The sequence below is a fragment of the Rutilus rutilus genome (genome assembly GCF_951802725.1).
Source record: "Rutilus rutilus genome assembly, chromosome: 1".
Taxonomy (NCBI): Eukaryota; Metazoa; Chordata; class Actinopteri; order Cypriniformes; family Leuciscidae; genus Rutilus; species Rutilus rutilus.
In genome coordinates, this window is record NC_140209.1 from 77,533,180 (window position 1) to 77,550,764 (window position 17,585).

Genomic DNA, 17,585 nt, shown 5'->3' on the forward strand with positions numbered 1-17,585 from the left:
ATAGCCCTTGAAAGATTGGGCCTTATATACTGAGGGTTTAATTACATTATTTTAATAGTCAGTCGGGAACTAAAGTGGGCCGGTCTAAGGCATGAAACTCCAGGGCTGAAAATGAGTCCCAATCCGGCCCTGGTCGCTCACCTTGTTTTGAACTAGATAAGGACCGGAAAAACGTGCAGAAAGAGCAGATCCAGGGTTAGGAATCAATACTAAAACTTTTTCCCCAGGTAAAAAATTGCACACAACTGCCTTCTTATCAAAACCGCGTTTCATTTTCTCCTGTGAAAGAGAAAGAGCTTCTTTTGCTACTGCGCAAGCATTTTGTAAACGTTCATGAGAGCGAGAGATAAAATCAAGAGTGTTGGTCTTCTCAGAAGGACCTGAATCAAGAAATTCTTCCTTCAGCATTTTTAAAGGTCCTCGAACATTGTGACCAAACACCAACTCTGAAGGGCTAAAACCAAGCGACTCCTGTCGCGCCTCACGCAACGCGAATAAAACTAGAGGAACTCCTTCATCCCACTTGTTCGCAGTCTCAACACAGTACTTGCGCAGTGAAGATTTTAAGGTCTGGTGCCAGCGCTCCAACACTCCTTGAGACTAGGGGTGAAAAGCACTTGACACTACATGTGAAACTTTGAGAGCCTTTAATGAATTACGAAATACTCGAATAAAAAATTTGATCCCTGGTCTGTTTGGACCGTCTTCGGTAAGCCGAAAGTCGTAAAAAATTTCGTAAGCACTTTTGTCACAGTTTAAGCAGTTATATTCCTTAATGGAATAGCTTCTGGATATCGAGTAGCAACGCACATTATCGTCAGTAAATACTGACAACCAGATTTTGCGCGAGGAAGTGGACCCACACAATCCACGAGAACACGTTCAAACGGTTCACCTACCGCAGGTATCGGGCAAAGCGGAGCAGGCGGCACGAGCTGGTTAGGTTTTCCACCCACCTGACAGAGGTGGCATGTTTTACAGTACCTACACTGTAAAAAATAAAATCGTAAAAAAACAGTCATTGACTTTCAGCTACGGCTGCCAAACAAAAACCGTAAAAATAAAGTAAAATATCCTAATTTAAATTAAGTGCAAAAAACTTTTACAGAAATTTTCCTTAAATGTTTTACGGAAAAACTGTGTTTTTTTACAGCTATTTCCTGAATTATTACGATCAAACACCTTCATTGTAAAAAAATCCCATAAAAAACAGTCAAATGACTGTCAAAAAAATTAATGTAAAATATCCTAATTTAAATAAGTGGAAAATACTTTTACAGAAATCTTCATTAATCTTTTTTAACAGAAACACACAGTTAAAACACAGTTAATTCACATTTTTTCTGATTTTTTACTGAAAAACATGCAGTTAATTATATGCATGATTTGCTATGACTATACGTCACTACATCAGCAACTACACAGTTACTGTCAGTTAAATAAAGCAATATGCAGCATATCATCAGTGTTTCTCTGCTCATCCTGGACTGAAGCTCAGGCTCTACTCTTCAACACAATGGTGACACACAAAACACACCATACAGAAACACTTTAAACCCCAACAGAACATTAAACACTACCAGATCTCTCAGGATCTCAGCATCTTCACTTATTACAATCCAGACTTTATTTCTTTCATACTAACATTCTTATTGAGAATTAACAGAGGTTTAGAAGTTGAAGTTTTATTGAAAAGAATAAAGTTTGATGTCACCATGATGGAGATTAGTGTTTGTTTTAGTTGGACTCTTGACCTTTTAGTGTTTAACTTAAAATTTTCTCTGGCTGCTTTAACTGTGTGTCTTTGATGCATATTTGTTATGGTAGGAATCCAAGAGAAACTCAGATCAGATGATGTTGGTCTCTTTTTAGTGATAATAGTCATCATGTAGTGTCCTGCTTCATTGATACCACCTGAAGTGTAATATCTGATTAAGTAATTAAATATTTGTTGTTAATTTTTGCATGATAAAACTGCTATATAAGATCCTGCAGTGCTGTGATACTCAGATTTTATAATGTCATTATACAGAAAATGTTTTGACAGGATTATATAGACTCACTCAGACATCAATAATCAGCGTATGAATCTCAACAATGGTGACAACGAAAAAAAATCTGAACTACTATAAAGTCACAAAAAGGCTTTGTTGGTTGTCACCATTGTTGAGATTCATATGTTGATTCTTGATGTCTATACTACAAAAAAAAAAAAAAAATAACCAGCTCAAAACTTTTTCCATATAATACATATCTTTTTAAATTTCAGATTATTACAATATTGTTGCCAAGGATCATGTGAGAAATTATCATTATAGATAATAATGTAAAATATAATAAAAATCATTATAGACTTTGTATACAGCTAAATTCAATCTACATATTATGTAATCTAAACTAATATATTCAGAGATTTGACTGTCATATCAGTGAATCAGATCATCACGATGACTGTAACATCACTGATGAATGACCAAGATCATCTGATATTTCTCCTGCATTTATTGCTATAACAAAGGTGTATTAAATACACAGTTAAAGCAGCCAGAGAAAACTAATGTTAAAAACTCACGGGTCATGAGCCCAACTAAAGCAGACACTGATCTCAATCATGGTGATATCAAATTTATTTTAAAGCTGTCAGCTGCGGCTGTCAAACAAAAACCGTAAAAATAAAGTAAAATATCCTATTTTAGAAGTGCAAAAAACTTTTACAGAAATTTTCCTTAAATGTTTTACAGAAAAACACTTATTTTACAGCTATTTCCTGAATTATTACGATTTAAAAAACTTATATGCATGTGAGAAATTATGACATTATAGACTTTGTATAAAGCTAAATTCCATCTACATGTAATCTAAGCTAATATATTCATATTTTTGACTGTCATATCAGAGAATCAAGTCATCATATGATGACATCATCAAAGAATGACCAAAATCATCTGAAAATTTCTCCAGCATTTATTGCTATAACAAATGTGCATGAAATACACAGTTAAAGCAGCCAAAGAAAAACATAAGTTAAAAATTGAAGTCATGAGCCCAACTAAAGCAGACACTAATCTCAATCATGGTGACATCAAATTTATTTTAAAGTTTTTTACAATTTATTTAAATTAGCATATTTTACTTTAATTTTAGGGTTTTTGTTTGGCAGCCGCAGCTGCCAGTCATTTGACCCTTTTTTAAAGATTTTTTTACAATGAAGGTATTTGATTATAATAATGCAGGAAATACATGTGAAATAACAGTGCTTTTTCGGTTTATTTAAATTACCATATTTGACTTTAATTTTAAGGTTTTTGTTTGGCAGCCGCAGCTGCCAGTCATTTGACCCTTTTTTTACGATTTTTTTTACAATGAAGGTTTTTGATCGTGATTATTCAGGAAATACCTGTAAAATAACAGTGTTTTTCAATTTATTTAATTTAGGATGTTTTACAGTTTTTTGGGGAGCTGACAGTCATTTGACCATTTTATCATTTAACTGTTTTCTTTCTGTTAAATTACAGATTATATTTGTAATTTTACATACATTTTTATGTAATTTAAGAAAACAGAAAAAATACTGTATGAAAAATACAACAAATGTTCTGTATAAAAAATGTGAATTACTGTAATTTGTCATTAATGTCACAATACCTAAAATAACAGCTGAATTTTTATTTTACAGATATTTTTTGTAATTTTACAGTGTTTTGAGTACAATTTAAAATGAAAGAAAATGATCGTAAAAAAATCACAGTTATTTTCTGTAAAATTAGGATTTTTTTTTACAGTGTAGAGACATCAGTTTTTAACCCTGGCCAGAAAAAATGCTGGAGTACCCGGTCATAAGTCTTGTTTATCCCAAGGTGTCCAGACCAAGAATGGTCATGGGCTAAACTCAAAACATGTTGTCGAAATTGTAAAGGCACCACTATCTGCTGCACCACATTCCAATCCTCTACCTGCTCAACATTTATAGTTCTACTCCACTTGCGCATCAAAACATTGTCATTCCAGTAAAACTGTTGATTACGCGAAGACGACAAACCACTCTCAGCACTCACGCAACATTTTTCTAACGTCTGGTCATTCTTCTGAGCGTCAATTAAAGTCTCCCGTGAAATGGATATATCTGAAACGAGATCAAAACAAACAGGTAACCTCGCAATCATTTCAGCATCATTCAAAGACTCCGGAAACGTATTGTCTCTCAAGATTTCTGAGAAAACAGAATCACTGAGGTTATTCTCTTGCATCTCACGTTCTTCTTGTGCTCGTGTAGTAACAGCGCTAGCTGAAAACACATCTGGAAAACTATTCATTAGTACATCAGAATGCGGCTCAATGTGCGGATCATCGGTCACATGCACGACCGGCATTACCTTACCACCAGCAATATCGTTCCCCATTATAAAATCAATACCTGTCACTGGTAGAGAAGGACGAACTGCTACTTCAAAACACCCAGATGCCAGATCAGACGTAACCCATACGCGATGAAGAGGAACGGTTAAAAACCCCATCTCAATGCCTTGTACAATCGTACTGGTGTTACACGCAGAATCGGCGCAAAAATCTAAAGCGTCTGATAAAATAAAGGATTGAGATCCTCCGGTGTCACGCAAAATTCGTACTGGTTTGCGATTTTCAACACCCTCATTCAAAGACACAAATCCGTCGAACACAAACGGTTGGAAACATACATCAGGTGCGGTAGAAGAAATAACAGTTGGCAAAGATAAAGTTTTGACCAAAGCAGTCCCTCGAGGCTGAATAGAAGACTCATGTCGCTCTTGCTTTCGTTTAAGTACATGACACTCAGTCATTACATGTCCCAATTTATGACAGTAACTACATTCCTTGCGAGTTTTTGAGCTAAACGGAACCCATTTGTTTTTAAATTCAGAGATATTCTCATTCTCTTTACGTACAGGGCCTCCAAAATCACTTGAAGGTTTAACAAACACTGTTTTGTGCATCAAAGCATACTCATCTGCTAATACCGCAGCCTGCTGCACTGCACTGACTTTTTGTTCGTTTAAATACAGAGCAGTACGCTCAGGAACACAGTTCTTAAACTCTTCAATCAACATGAGCTCACGCAAAGAATTATAATCTGTCACTTTACACGCTTTAATCCATCGATCAAACAATATGCCTTTCTCACGAGCAAACTCGACATAGGTTTGAGACGCAGGTTTTTTCGTAGTACGAAACCGCTGTCTGTAATGCTCATGGACTAATTCATACGCTCGAAGAATCGCAATTTTCACAGCATCATACTGCACACTTTCTTCCAACGAAAGCGATGCACACACTTCTTGCGCCTTGCCGACTAATTTACACTGCAACATTAACGCCCAAACTTCAGTTGGCCATCTTAAACATCTATCCATCTATCCATCTATCTATCTATCTATCTATCTATCTATCTATCTATCTATCTATCTATCTATCTATCTATCTATCACATTAAACCATTTCAGCTACTTTAAACTTCAAACTACTTTAGTTTAAAGTAGTTTGAAGTTTAAAGTAGTTTAAAGTAGTTTGAAGTTTAAAGTAGTTTAATTTAAACTTCAAACACATAAAAAACTTCCTAAATTTAAAGCTCCAGAAATAGAAATTACAAATTTAAAGCTCCCAGCTCCCAAGCAACTCCATAGCAACCAAACTTGAGTACCCTAGCAACCGTTTTACAATACCTATATCTCTGCATCAGAACAACGTATAGAGATGAGATTACTAATTACTACTTCATTTAAACTTGTGTGTGTGTTTGTGTTAGTGAGCGTGTCTCTGTGTGTGTGTAAGTGAGTGAGTGTGTCTGAATGTGTGTGTGGATCAAGAAAGACAAAATCAAGTAATTATGCTTCAAAATTATTTTATTTTGTTAATGCCCATTTGGATCGCACTTAGTCTGGAACCTCATCCTTAAGCAAGTCAAACTGGAGTAAAAAGCTCCAGAATTACTCACTCTTGGGATCACTGGGACACACAAGCCTTTGTAACGGTGGCAGGCCCAAACAAAATGTAAATCAACAAATGAAAGATATATGTATAAAAAAAACAATTAGTTCGGGCGCCAGACAAGCTCAATCTTGTCAAATGTTTTTCCTCAGAATAGCTCTTTAAGCCACCAGTTACGAATAAACATGAATCAGAGATCACACAAAGAAAGTTCAGTTTCACAGTTATATTTTCATAATTTTCAAAGAAATCAGACAAAAATCTCAGTTTCACCATAAGCAAAGAATCAAAACAAACTAAATACACACCAAATAACTTTGGTTCAAGTTCAAAATCCTACAGTATTTACACCACTGGTTTTTGTATTGGAGAAAAAATAAATAAAAAAGAAAATACAATAAATCAAACTGACAATGAAATCAACCGTTTAAACATAACGGAACACTTCACTGTATTACACAGATACGAAATACGTGGCGAAAGTGGTTGCGTGAATGTTTGGTTTGCTTGAAGCCGGTGGTGCATGCGTGTGCGTGCAGGCATGTGTGTGTGTGAAAGTGCGTTGGCCGATAACGGCAGGAAGGAAAGTTTTCGAAGTGAGGGTAAAACAAGGAATAACCTGGAGAACTTGCTCACTCGTCAGCCTCAAAGACAAGCTTCGCTGTGCAGCCGGTGTCCAGAGGTGCAGCGCACCCTCAGTGCCATTCGCTAGGCAACTCACGCTCACTCTAGATCCACGCACAGGCCAAACACAGCGTCTCGCGTCTCACTGACTGTGGATTCGTCTCAGGTAACCCGTTCCTTTTTTTTTCTTTTCCCTTCCCTCTCTTACAACTCCACCTTAAATACTCATTTCCTCACTTCCGGATAATTGATTTCCCTCCTCCATCCAGTCACGCAACTTACGTTTTTTTTCCGTACCGCCACACCTTCCCACCACGTCAAGGTGGCGATCCTCGGAAAGGACATTCACACTCCATCCATTCCTTATCTAACAAACAAACAAACACACAGTCTATATGTAACACATTCACACACACATGCACACAAGAAGTAGACAATGTGAACAGTTTTGTGGTATACATTTATTTGTTTTAGTTTTTTTTTTCTTAAAATAAAGATGTTATCTTACAGCAGGGTTGAATGTGTGATGCAGATTAGTGATGATATTTTTGATGTATCTACTCTAAAACACAATAGACAGGATCATGATAGCTGTAATACGTCTGTAGAACTCCTGCTCTGACGTTTGAGTGTGCGCCGCTTATGAACACAGGATCTAGAAGAGTGTTTTTTTCTGTTGTCCCGGTGCTGATTAACTGTGTGTATCCTTTATCTTCAAACAAATTGAGAATAGGTTTGTTGCAACGAGAAAGCTGATCTTCATTGAAGTCGCCACAGACGATTAGAGGCCTGAAATCGATGATCTCCAGAGATGTCAAGAGGGCGTTCAGATGTGCCAAAAACTCTGCCAAATTATAACTTGGTGGTCTGTAGATCACTGCAAGAAGTGCTTGTTTGGGGGCTTCTATCTTCAAAACCAAATATTCCAAGTCAGTAACATTCTGTATGTACATCAGAGGACAAACCTGAAAGCTGTTCTTCACATAAATGGCCACTCCACCACCATTCTTGTTTGCCAAATGTGCATAGTTTGTGTAGGATGCATGCCTGTTGCGTTTGTACATGGTGTATCCATCCAGATGTAGATGAGCAGGAACAGCTGAGCCTGACAGGTGTGTTTCAGTGAGGCACAAAACATCAGCCAAGAGAAGCTCATGGTGGCATTTTAAATCCTCCATATGACACTCCAGTCCCTCTGTGTTATGATGAATGATTTTAAGAGCTGAGTTCAGGTTGGAATCCTGTACAATATGTAGGATGGGCTGGATACTGTGAAAATCTGCTTTTGTCATGTTCTCCAAGGAGGCACTTATTTCTGGATCACAGAAGATTTTCTTTTCTTCGAAGTCATTAATGTGCAATCCACTGAGTGATGTTGTTCTGCTGAGTGCAACGTATGCCATGCCTGATTCGAATATGTGCTTCAGAGATACAACAGCGCGATCAGTTGTCATTCCTTGCACTTTATGGATGGTACATGCGAAAGCAAGCTTCATGGGAAATTGTCTTCGAATTGTTCCTTTTCTTTTCAGTGGTTCCTCTGACCTCTCAATATAGACAATGTTGTCATCCCCATCAGGTGCTTTGTTGCGATGTTTTTGTCCAGCAGTCACATTATCTAAATGAAGACCAATTAATTGAACATATCCATCTCGGGTCTGAACTGTTATTTTTGCCACCTTGCCAAAAGTGCCATTTACCAATCCATCGCCCACATCAATATTTCTGGTTAGCATCACTCGTGCACCAATAGCAATCTGTAGTGTGTCAATAAGGTCACGATTGTCTCCTTTAAATGGTGCCGCTTGTCTTTTCATTTCTCCTGTTCGGGGATCTTTTTTGTAATCATGTGCATCGATGTTAATGATATTTGAAAAGCGGGAGGATATGGCTTCACTGTTGTGATTGTCTACCTCTTTATTGGTTGCATAGATGTGTAATGCATCAGCTGGACACTCTTCAGGGGAGGATCTTATCTTTTTTACTCTCAGTCTGTTGAGCAGCTCAGCATATGCAAGATCATCTCTCGGTCTCATGATCTGTGTCATAGTTGTCATTTGAAAATGATCTGCCCAGAAGTCCAGCACATGGTCCTCATACACACAGAGTGGTTTGCTCTTCCCACAGGTGGTAATTGATAATAATCTCCCACAGCTAATACAGATAAACCACCAAAAGGTTTCTTGTTTCCTTTAATCTGTTGCAGTCTCCAGTTCACATAGGCAAACAACTGTTTTGACACCATTGATATTTCATCGATAATTAAAATGTGTGCATTAGAAAGGTCTGCCCTGATTTCATCCAAGCTGTTTCCCAGGCCTTGGTATGGAGGCTTCAAGCTTCTTGGGAGTTTCAGAAGACAGTGCAGTGTTTTACCTGAGATGTTAAAGGCTGCGGTTCCTGTGAATGCTGTTAAAAGAACGGTTGGCTTGGAAATGTTAGTATGCTCTCGTATGCATGGAAGCCTGCGCAAAATCGTAGTTGCTTCAGCATAAATAGATTTGATAACGTGTGATTTACCAACTCCTGCTCCTCCATTCAAAAAATACAGAAATTGTTGTGGGTTTTCACCAGAGACACATCTTTTGCACCAGTCTCGGACTGCATAAAATATGGAAGCTTGTGTTTGATTCAAACTCTGGTACATTTTGCGAATTTGTGCAGGATTCAGTTGGGCAGCTTCCACGAGTGGCATAGCTGTGTTACTGACAGAGGCAGATGCTGTGTATTCAGGAATATCCTCCTGCTCGTTCACGTCATTAGGATCAGTGGGTTCACGTTCTGATATGCTCTCCAAACGGATCAGTTCATTTGCTGGAGCCAATGTAGTCCATGCATCTTCAACGGCACCATTCTGTTCAAAATCCTCAATTGCCTTTTCTATAGCCTCGTTATGCTTTTCATATTTCTCACGTTTTTCGTTCACAATATTGTGCACACGCTGCAGTTCATCAGTTCCTGGTAGTTTTACTGAAGCGAATGCATAAAATGATTCATATGTCGGAAATCTAGTGGACTTCAGCTGCTCATCTGAGCGAAATGGCAGGTAAAGCTTTAGAAAAGTTCCATAGAATTTTTCTGGGTTTTTCTGCTGTGAAAAGGGGGCAAATCTGATGACAGCAGGTTTTCCCCTCGTTCTTTTCTGTATGTGTCCCAAGTTTTTTTGAAGTGGCAAAACATTTTTACCCTTTGTCTTTCCTGCATAAACAATGCGGTATTCACTTGCAAATTCAGCCATGCACATGTTCTCAAATTCAGGTCTGTTTGGTCTGGCCTTGTACTTTTCTGGCAATCCTGTCATCCACACATTCTCTATGTCATCATCCATGGTCTGCAAGCGGCCCATCGGTAAACTCATCTTTACAGCGTTGTCATCAGTAGGTATGAATATAACAGCACGTGATGATGATTTTAATTTCAGACTGCATGTGCGAGCGACTGCCTCCTGAGCACTGACTTCTCTGTTCTTTGCATAGGCATTCATGATCTGCTTCATGCACTCACGTTCAGACAGGTTATCATGGCTTGAGTCTTTTATCACTTTTTTAAGATAATCACTCATCTCATGCTCAGCTTTTGAAATGTACGAGACAATATACATGATACAGCTGTAGGGGTTCAGAATGAACTGGATGTCCATGTTTGCATCCCAGGCTCTTAACAGCATTGGATTATAGCCGTTCACCCAGCAGTCCTGTGGTCGTCTCTCCATAAATATTGAACTTGATGTAGAAATAGCATCAATATGTTTCTCATACTCTTCATAAGTCATGTTTGCTTTATGAAGAAGCTGTGTTATGCTATCAAAACTCTGAGTTGAGTCATTCAGTAGATCCCACACCTTCTGTAGCTGTTCTTTTGCGAAACTGGCATAATTTCTTTCCTCTGATTCATTCCCTTCATCAGACTGATCTACAGGAGGAGGCCTGGGGCGTGATATCATGGTTCTGTTAATGGGTGGTTTAGGAAATCCAAACCGGCAGTGCTTCTTGTTCTTTCTACAAGATTTTGAGTGGTTACGACTGTGCATCTGCACTTCACTTACAATTTTATGTAGTTCTGGGTCTCTGTTTGGGTCTGGTAATTTACATGAGATGTATTTATCAATGAAATCACACACATCCTGATCTTGATCTTTTTTAAACTCTGGAGCATCTTTCACCCAAAATAAGCAGTGAATGTGCAGAGAGCCACGTAGCTGGAACTCTACTCTGTAAAAGAAGTCAATTACCTCACCGATAGGTCGAGCAGGTGAATTTATCAAATCTCTCATCAAGGCTTCAACTCGTTTCTCAAACATCCGCATAGCTGTCACAGGGTTACTTCTGAGGATTTCACATTTTTCGGACCAGTCTAATTCAGCAAAGTTCACAGTTTCACCTTGTTGTGCTTTAATAGCAGTAATCACATCAGGCCATCTCATCTCAGCAGCACTAAACGTACAGAAAAATGTAGGAGTGCCCAGCTGTCTCAGCATAGCAAACAAATCACGGAGAGATTTCTCCCAGTATGCTGGAGTCCCTCTTAATGGTTGCATGAATCGTGTAGCTTCCTTATTTATTACAAGATTTTCTAACTCTTGTTTGTCCTGCAGCATTGAACAGTTTATTCTGCGTCCATCACGGGTCATGGGTTTTCCTTTCCTCAGCTGGATAGACATACTAGATGTAGCCATGTTCATTTCAGTCACAAACTGCGCAAAGAAGATATAGTTGGTATCCTTCGCACAAAGATTGTCAATAGAGAATAGTCTAGAGTTAAAGTATCTACTGGGGGAAACATGTTTTGCTCTACCAGGCTCATCAAGTGTGTTCTTGCCATCTGGAAACTGCACTGGAAACGCCATAGACTCAAGTTTAGGAATTTTGAAAGTGTTTACAGGAGTGTTTCTATCTGCTGGGGCAATGCAAAATATTCCATCATCATAAGACAACAGCTGCTGGCCGAGATCTGGGGGCTGAAGACATGTGTCTAAGGCAAGGCCTCTCGATTGCTCTTCTGCAGTGTCATCATTAGAATCATTGTGTTCATTCTCATTGCTCTGTTCTTCAGTGTTCTCACTTTGTCTGGTGTTCTCAATATCCATTTCCTCATCAGGAGCATTGATGTCATTTGTACACTGTTCATGCTCATTAAACATTTCTTCTTCAGAGAGTTCTGCATTAATGAAGATATCTTTATATTCTGAATGGAGATCTTTTAGCTTCCTTAAAGCAGACAAAACCTTTTGCATGTTCATAGTCTGAAACTGATAGTGGCCTTTGTAACACAGACGTCTTTTGAGTTTCACTGTAAGCAGTTGTGATTCACTTCTTGGTCTGGGTAAAGAATTTACAGTCGTTTCTACTTCAGATGCAACAGAAATCACGGCACCTTTAATAGCTCTTTGCTGGCCTTTCGGTAGTGTAATAATCTTAGCAAAAGGAATGTACTTTGCAATAACGTGTCTTTCAAGAACATTCAAATCGCAGAGTTCTGGAGGAATGGGAGCGAACTGAAGATTATTGGCTAAAGCAATGTCTGGCATCAGACCTCTCAATAGTGTATTATGGCAGCAGTGACAGATCCACTCTGTTTTCCTGTTCTCCAAGGGACATTGATCAGGGCAGTCTGAGCAGACGTGAACATAATTTCCAGTCAAGCAAACTGAAGCAACTGTTGGGTTCTTCTGATAGCGCTCATGATCACATGATTTCACTTGATTTGAGAAGAGCGCTCTGGCACAGCATGTGCAGACATAAGTTGGCCCCTGTTTTATAACATCTCTGAAAACATTTAAGGCTCTTAACCCTCTGGGGTCTGAGCTGTTTTCTGGGCCCTGGAGGTGTTCTGACATTTTTTTATTAGTAATTTAGTAGTAACTAAATTCAGCACAAACTCTGCTACAATAATATATCAACAGCATGTATGTAAAAGTTTGTAGTTTTGAGATAATGACATTTATGCGTGGTTTGTGAAAATACAAAAATAAATTCTCACTGAAATAAGGTCATAAAACCCATACTGATTATTTCTTCACAAGACTTTTGAAAATTGTATGACGTAGCCTAGAATATTTGCTCTAAAACTATGTGAAAATCACCCTGACTGCTCATTCAGAGAAGACAATATATTGATTTAAAAATTTTACGACGTGTTTTGTGTGAGAAAGCAATATGCGAAGGGGCGGATCATCTCATTAATATGTAAGCTTTCCACACCTGAGAAAGACAAAGACACTCCCTAATGGCCCTATTAGGAGCTTATCAGGGCCCATCATTCTGACCAATCTTGCACAAAGAATGAGGAGATTTAAAAAAGAATGGCTTTTAAAATTGTTTGGATTTATTTACAACATAATCCAAAGATACACAACAAAAAAGCACTTATTGATAACAATGATCCAAAGAAAGAGACCTTTGTGCCATTCCTAAAAACATTGTACATACCTTTCATTTCCAAGGTGTTTGATTTTCACTTTACCATGTTCATGTACAGAGACATGTACTGTGAATGTTGAAGTGAGCAGGACTCAGTGGCATCTGGGCCCTGAAAACAAAACAAAAAAGTGAACATACTGATATCAAGAGAAAGGCCGGCACGATTTTAGGAATACATTTGAGATTTTTCTGGTTAAAATTGCTTTTTAAAATTCACAGAATGCACACACACACTCACACAAATGTTTCCAACAATATATTATATAATGAACACCAGGTTTGTTGTGCCTTGTAGGTATAGGCTATGCACAGTGCTGCATAAAATAATAACAATATAGCAGCCTATACACATTTTCAAAAAGATTTCAGTAACAACTAAGCTAGAGAAAAATATATTGATTATCATGTTACTTCAAATGTTTCCATTCGTTATGATGATATGAAATGAGATAATAGTAAAAACATGAAGCCGTTTGGAGCGTTTTGCTTTTCCAAAATATGATGCATTCAAACGCGATCGCGATCAAAATATGATGCATTCAAACGCGATCGCGATCAAAATATGATACATTCAAACGCGATCGCGATCAAATATAAAATATTATGGTTAGGCCTACCAAGGCTACCATATACATATCTACGTTTGAGCAGATATCCACAAACACAGTAACAGTAAACACGAATCTAAATATTATAATATTCACCATATATCTAGCAACAGTTCAACTGCAATGTGAAATTTATGCAACGATAACAAACTAATATGTAAGAATTTCTTACCTTATCTTTCTTGTCTTCAAATCGCGTTCTTCTTCTGGGGTAAAGCCAATGTAAGCTCACGTCTTTCAAACTCGACGAAAAGCAGAGACTGATGAAGTGTTTTGTTTTTGAGGTAATGAGCGCGTTCGCGTTTCATGTGGAGATTTGCATGTGAATCTCTTTTGCGCGAGTGGGCGTGTTCAAATTAAAAGTAATTAGGAAGCGTTTGAGAAGCTGGACATCTTGTTGGTTTTATACAAATTACTTAAACAGAGAATATTTGTTTTCAGTTTGAATCCGATCATTTAAAAGTACACACTTAAATGTTTATAAAGGTATATGGCTCATAAATGTGTGACAAGTATTCGCTGAGTTTTGTTTCAGTTTATAGACGTGCTCAAGAAAAAAAAGTTCACCGCGACGGAGAGGCAGAACGCACACCCTGTTTATTTTCTTTATTTTACAAAAGCACAATGTTTTGATTTGATTGTAAGTGGACACATACAAAAGTAGAAATATCACAGATTCTTTTTTTATATTTCTTTTTTCTGTATGACCATAAATGACGGAGTAATTTAAATTTAAAGTGCTACAATGTAAAAAAAATCCAGCAAAACGCGGGGGCGCGTTTGCCGACCTCAGAGGGTTAACACAGTCGGATCTTGTACTATGTCAGGCTGGGTATTTTGCAATGTGTCATGTTTTTGTATTTGTGCTGTATGTCTTGTGCACAGCGTACTGTGTGAAGTACCTTGAGTGCAGATATTTTGTTTTTAGATTTGAATAAATTATATTGTTTCTGACGAGCCCTAAAATGTGCATCACAGTGATAACGTTGTTTATAAATGTTCTTCCTTTCTTCAAAGAAGTTAGGATCATTTTTGCATCGGTTTGTATAATGATCCATTTGCCTTTGCCTAAAAATTGGATCTTTTAAATATCTATCAACAAGATATTGCATATGCTGTTCCTTGTATTTAGGATTGTTCCTATAATTTCTCAATATATAGTTCTTTTGTCTCTCTCTGAATTGTTCATCATTCTTGTAATTTTGAATTATATAATTCTTTTGTCTCTCCCTAAATTGTTCATCATTCCTGTAGTTTAAGGTTATTTTACTCTTTTTTCTCCCTCTGTATTGATCATTATTTCTGTACTTGCTAGTTACATAAGCCTTTTTTCTCTCTGCATTCATTAATATTTGTATAATTGTTTTTCATTGCTTGTTTGTGTTCTTCTCTGTAAATGCTATTATTCCAATACTTGTTCTTCATGGCTTGGTTATGTCTTTGCCTGTATTCACTACTTGTTTTATAATCATAGACTTTACGTACAGCCTGTTTTTTGTCATAAACGCCTTGCCTCTGAACCATTTCTTTGCGCCTTTTTTTATGATAAGCCTTTAGCTTTTGAGTCTTCTTCAGTTTTTCTGTCTGCTTGATTGTCGATTGTGAATATTGGTGATTTGGAGCTGACACTGGCAATTGATCCTGTGGCAGCATGCCATGAGAAAGTTCACTGAATGACACATTTTTATATTGGCCTTGATTCTGAGTGACGGTAGTTAGAACGTCCACTTTATCTTGCAAAGTCAAGTGGGCTTGATCATTAGTTGATGTGGCTCCATTAATGTTAGTCTCAGATGGCTGTTCAACCGGATCTTGGATACACTGTTGTGAGACATCAGCAGACCTGCATTGTTCATTGTTTGACAGAGCTTTGTTCTCAAAAGAGACAGATGGTTGTACATCACGTTCAAGCTCACAGCAGTTCAGGGAGACTTCAGGACGTACACTTCTTTCAGTGTTTCGGTTAAAGAACAATACAGGCAGCAGATCAAATTGTTGCTGGTCTCTCAAATCGAAACACCATTGAAACAATAGCATCAGCCTCTCGATCATGTCTTCTAAACGGAAGAAGGTCAACATCACAGCCGTACCAGTGCTTTCTTCCTCAGGCATTCCATATGCTGATCTGCAGTGAGAATCAAAATAACCAAACCTCCCTGAGCGATCTCTGAATACGGCGATACACGTGCATCCACACATCAGCAACGCGTCACTCACATCAGCTCTGAGGCATTGCAGAGTATTCTCTAGGTTTTCATACTCGCCTAGGACAGGTGAATCTTTTAGGAATCCAACTCTCTGAGGATGTTTCAGGATGTTGTAGCAGGCAGAGTTGGTCTTAACTGTGCTCGGCAGCTCATCCAAGTTTAAAAAATTTGCCACAAATTGTCTTTTGCTCCACAGTGTTTTTTTGACACTAGTGTAAAGTGCATCACCTTTCTGTAAAATGCGGTCTAAATCAAAACTGAGTAGCTCATTACGTTCATTATGGACAGCTAGGAACATTAAGGCATTGCAAGTACACTGACGGCCTCTGGAGTAAATCTTGTACCTAGAATTGCTTTGACAGTGAGATGCTGTAACAGACAGAACATACGGGTTTACACCAACCATACCTGTTCCAGAAGTACTGATACTGGTGCCACATGAAGCTTTTAGGTTTCTGCGCTGTTTCTGAGATTCACTCCTGTTTCCTTTTCTTGGCATGGTGATGTTTGAGCACTGGCAATCAAGCAAATGTGTTTTAGAAATGTAAGCTTAGCGTTAAGTTCTGCCAGGAAGACTCAATCAGCGCGTTATGAATTAACTCACTTCTAACCAATCATGTGTTAACACTCTCAGTATAAAAGAATGGTACTTACATCCGTCTGAGTTCGCAGATACTGACGGCGCCAATTACCTCCATCCTCCCCAACCACCTCCAAGATGGTCCTTTCCCTCCATCCTCCCCACCACCACCAGGATGGTCCCTTCCTTTACCTCCAGGGGGTCGGCTGCGCCCCTGCCTTCATCTTCAGGCGGGATTTGCAGATTCCGTTACCCTCGCATTGCTTGCTAAGGACGGGGCCTACGCCAAAGACTATGCTTGCTGAGCTATTAATAAATTTACTCTTGTTATATCATTTTATCTCCCGAGTCTTTCTGGTAGAAATGGATAAAAATGTTTATATTTACTGATACTTGAAGTAGAACACAAAGCTAATGCCTTTTATGTAACTTGATACACAAAAAGGTTAAATATTGTATATACAACAAGACAATGAATTAAATAATGTGAAGTTTATTAAACAATTAGTTGATATTCCAACATCAATTCCGACAATTTTCTCTCAATGTATCTTCAAGCGAGATAATGTTTGAGTGAAAATGGATATAAAGGCATAGATAGGACAGCACAGTAAAGGACACGCACAGAGAGAGAGACACACACACAGAAGAAAACAAGTTAATTACATTCTTTACAGAAAACAGGAATACAAATGTGAACTTAAAACTTCACTGATCAGAAAATTGTGATAATATAATAATAATAATAATAATAAAACAATTATATTAAAATAATTATTAAATGATTACTTACTGTAAAGAGGGGAGACAATGTAATCACAAATAAATACAAAATACAGTAATCAACATATTTTCAACATATTACTGAACTACATTTATGCAAAATTAACTGAATGTTTGGGTGATGATGCTACCCCAATACATTTTTAAATTGTTCTTACGTAGATGTAAAACAAAGATGTCCAATCTACGGGGGGGGGGGGGGGGGGGGGGGTAAACAAATCTCACACAAATCAAGCTGTTCATGTTCAGTTTTGTTACAACAATAAATGAATTAACCTTCACTCTAATTTCTACTAATGTGCAAATGTGTAAAATATCACAAAGTTATTTACATTAAATACTAAGACAGCAATGTGTATTTGAACCCTACAGGACCTGTATAATTGTGTATAAATAAATAACA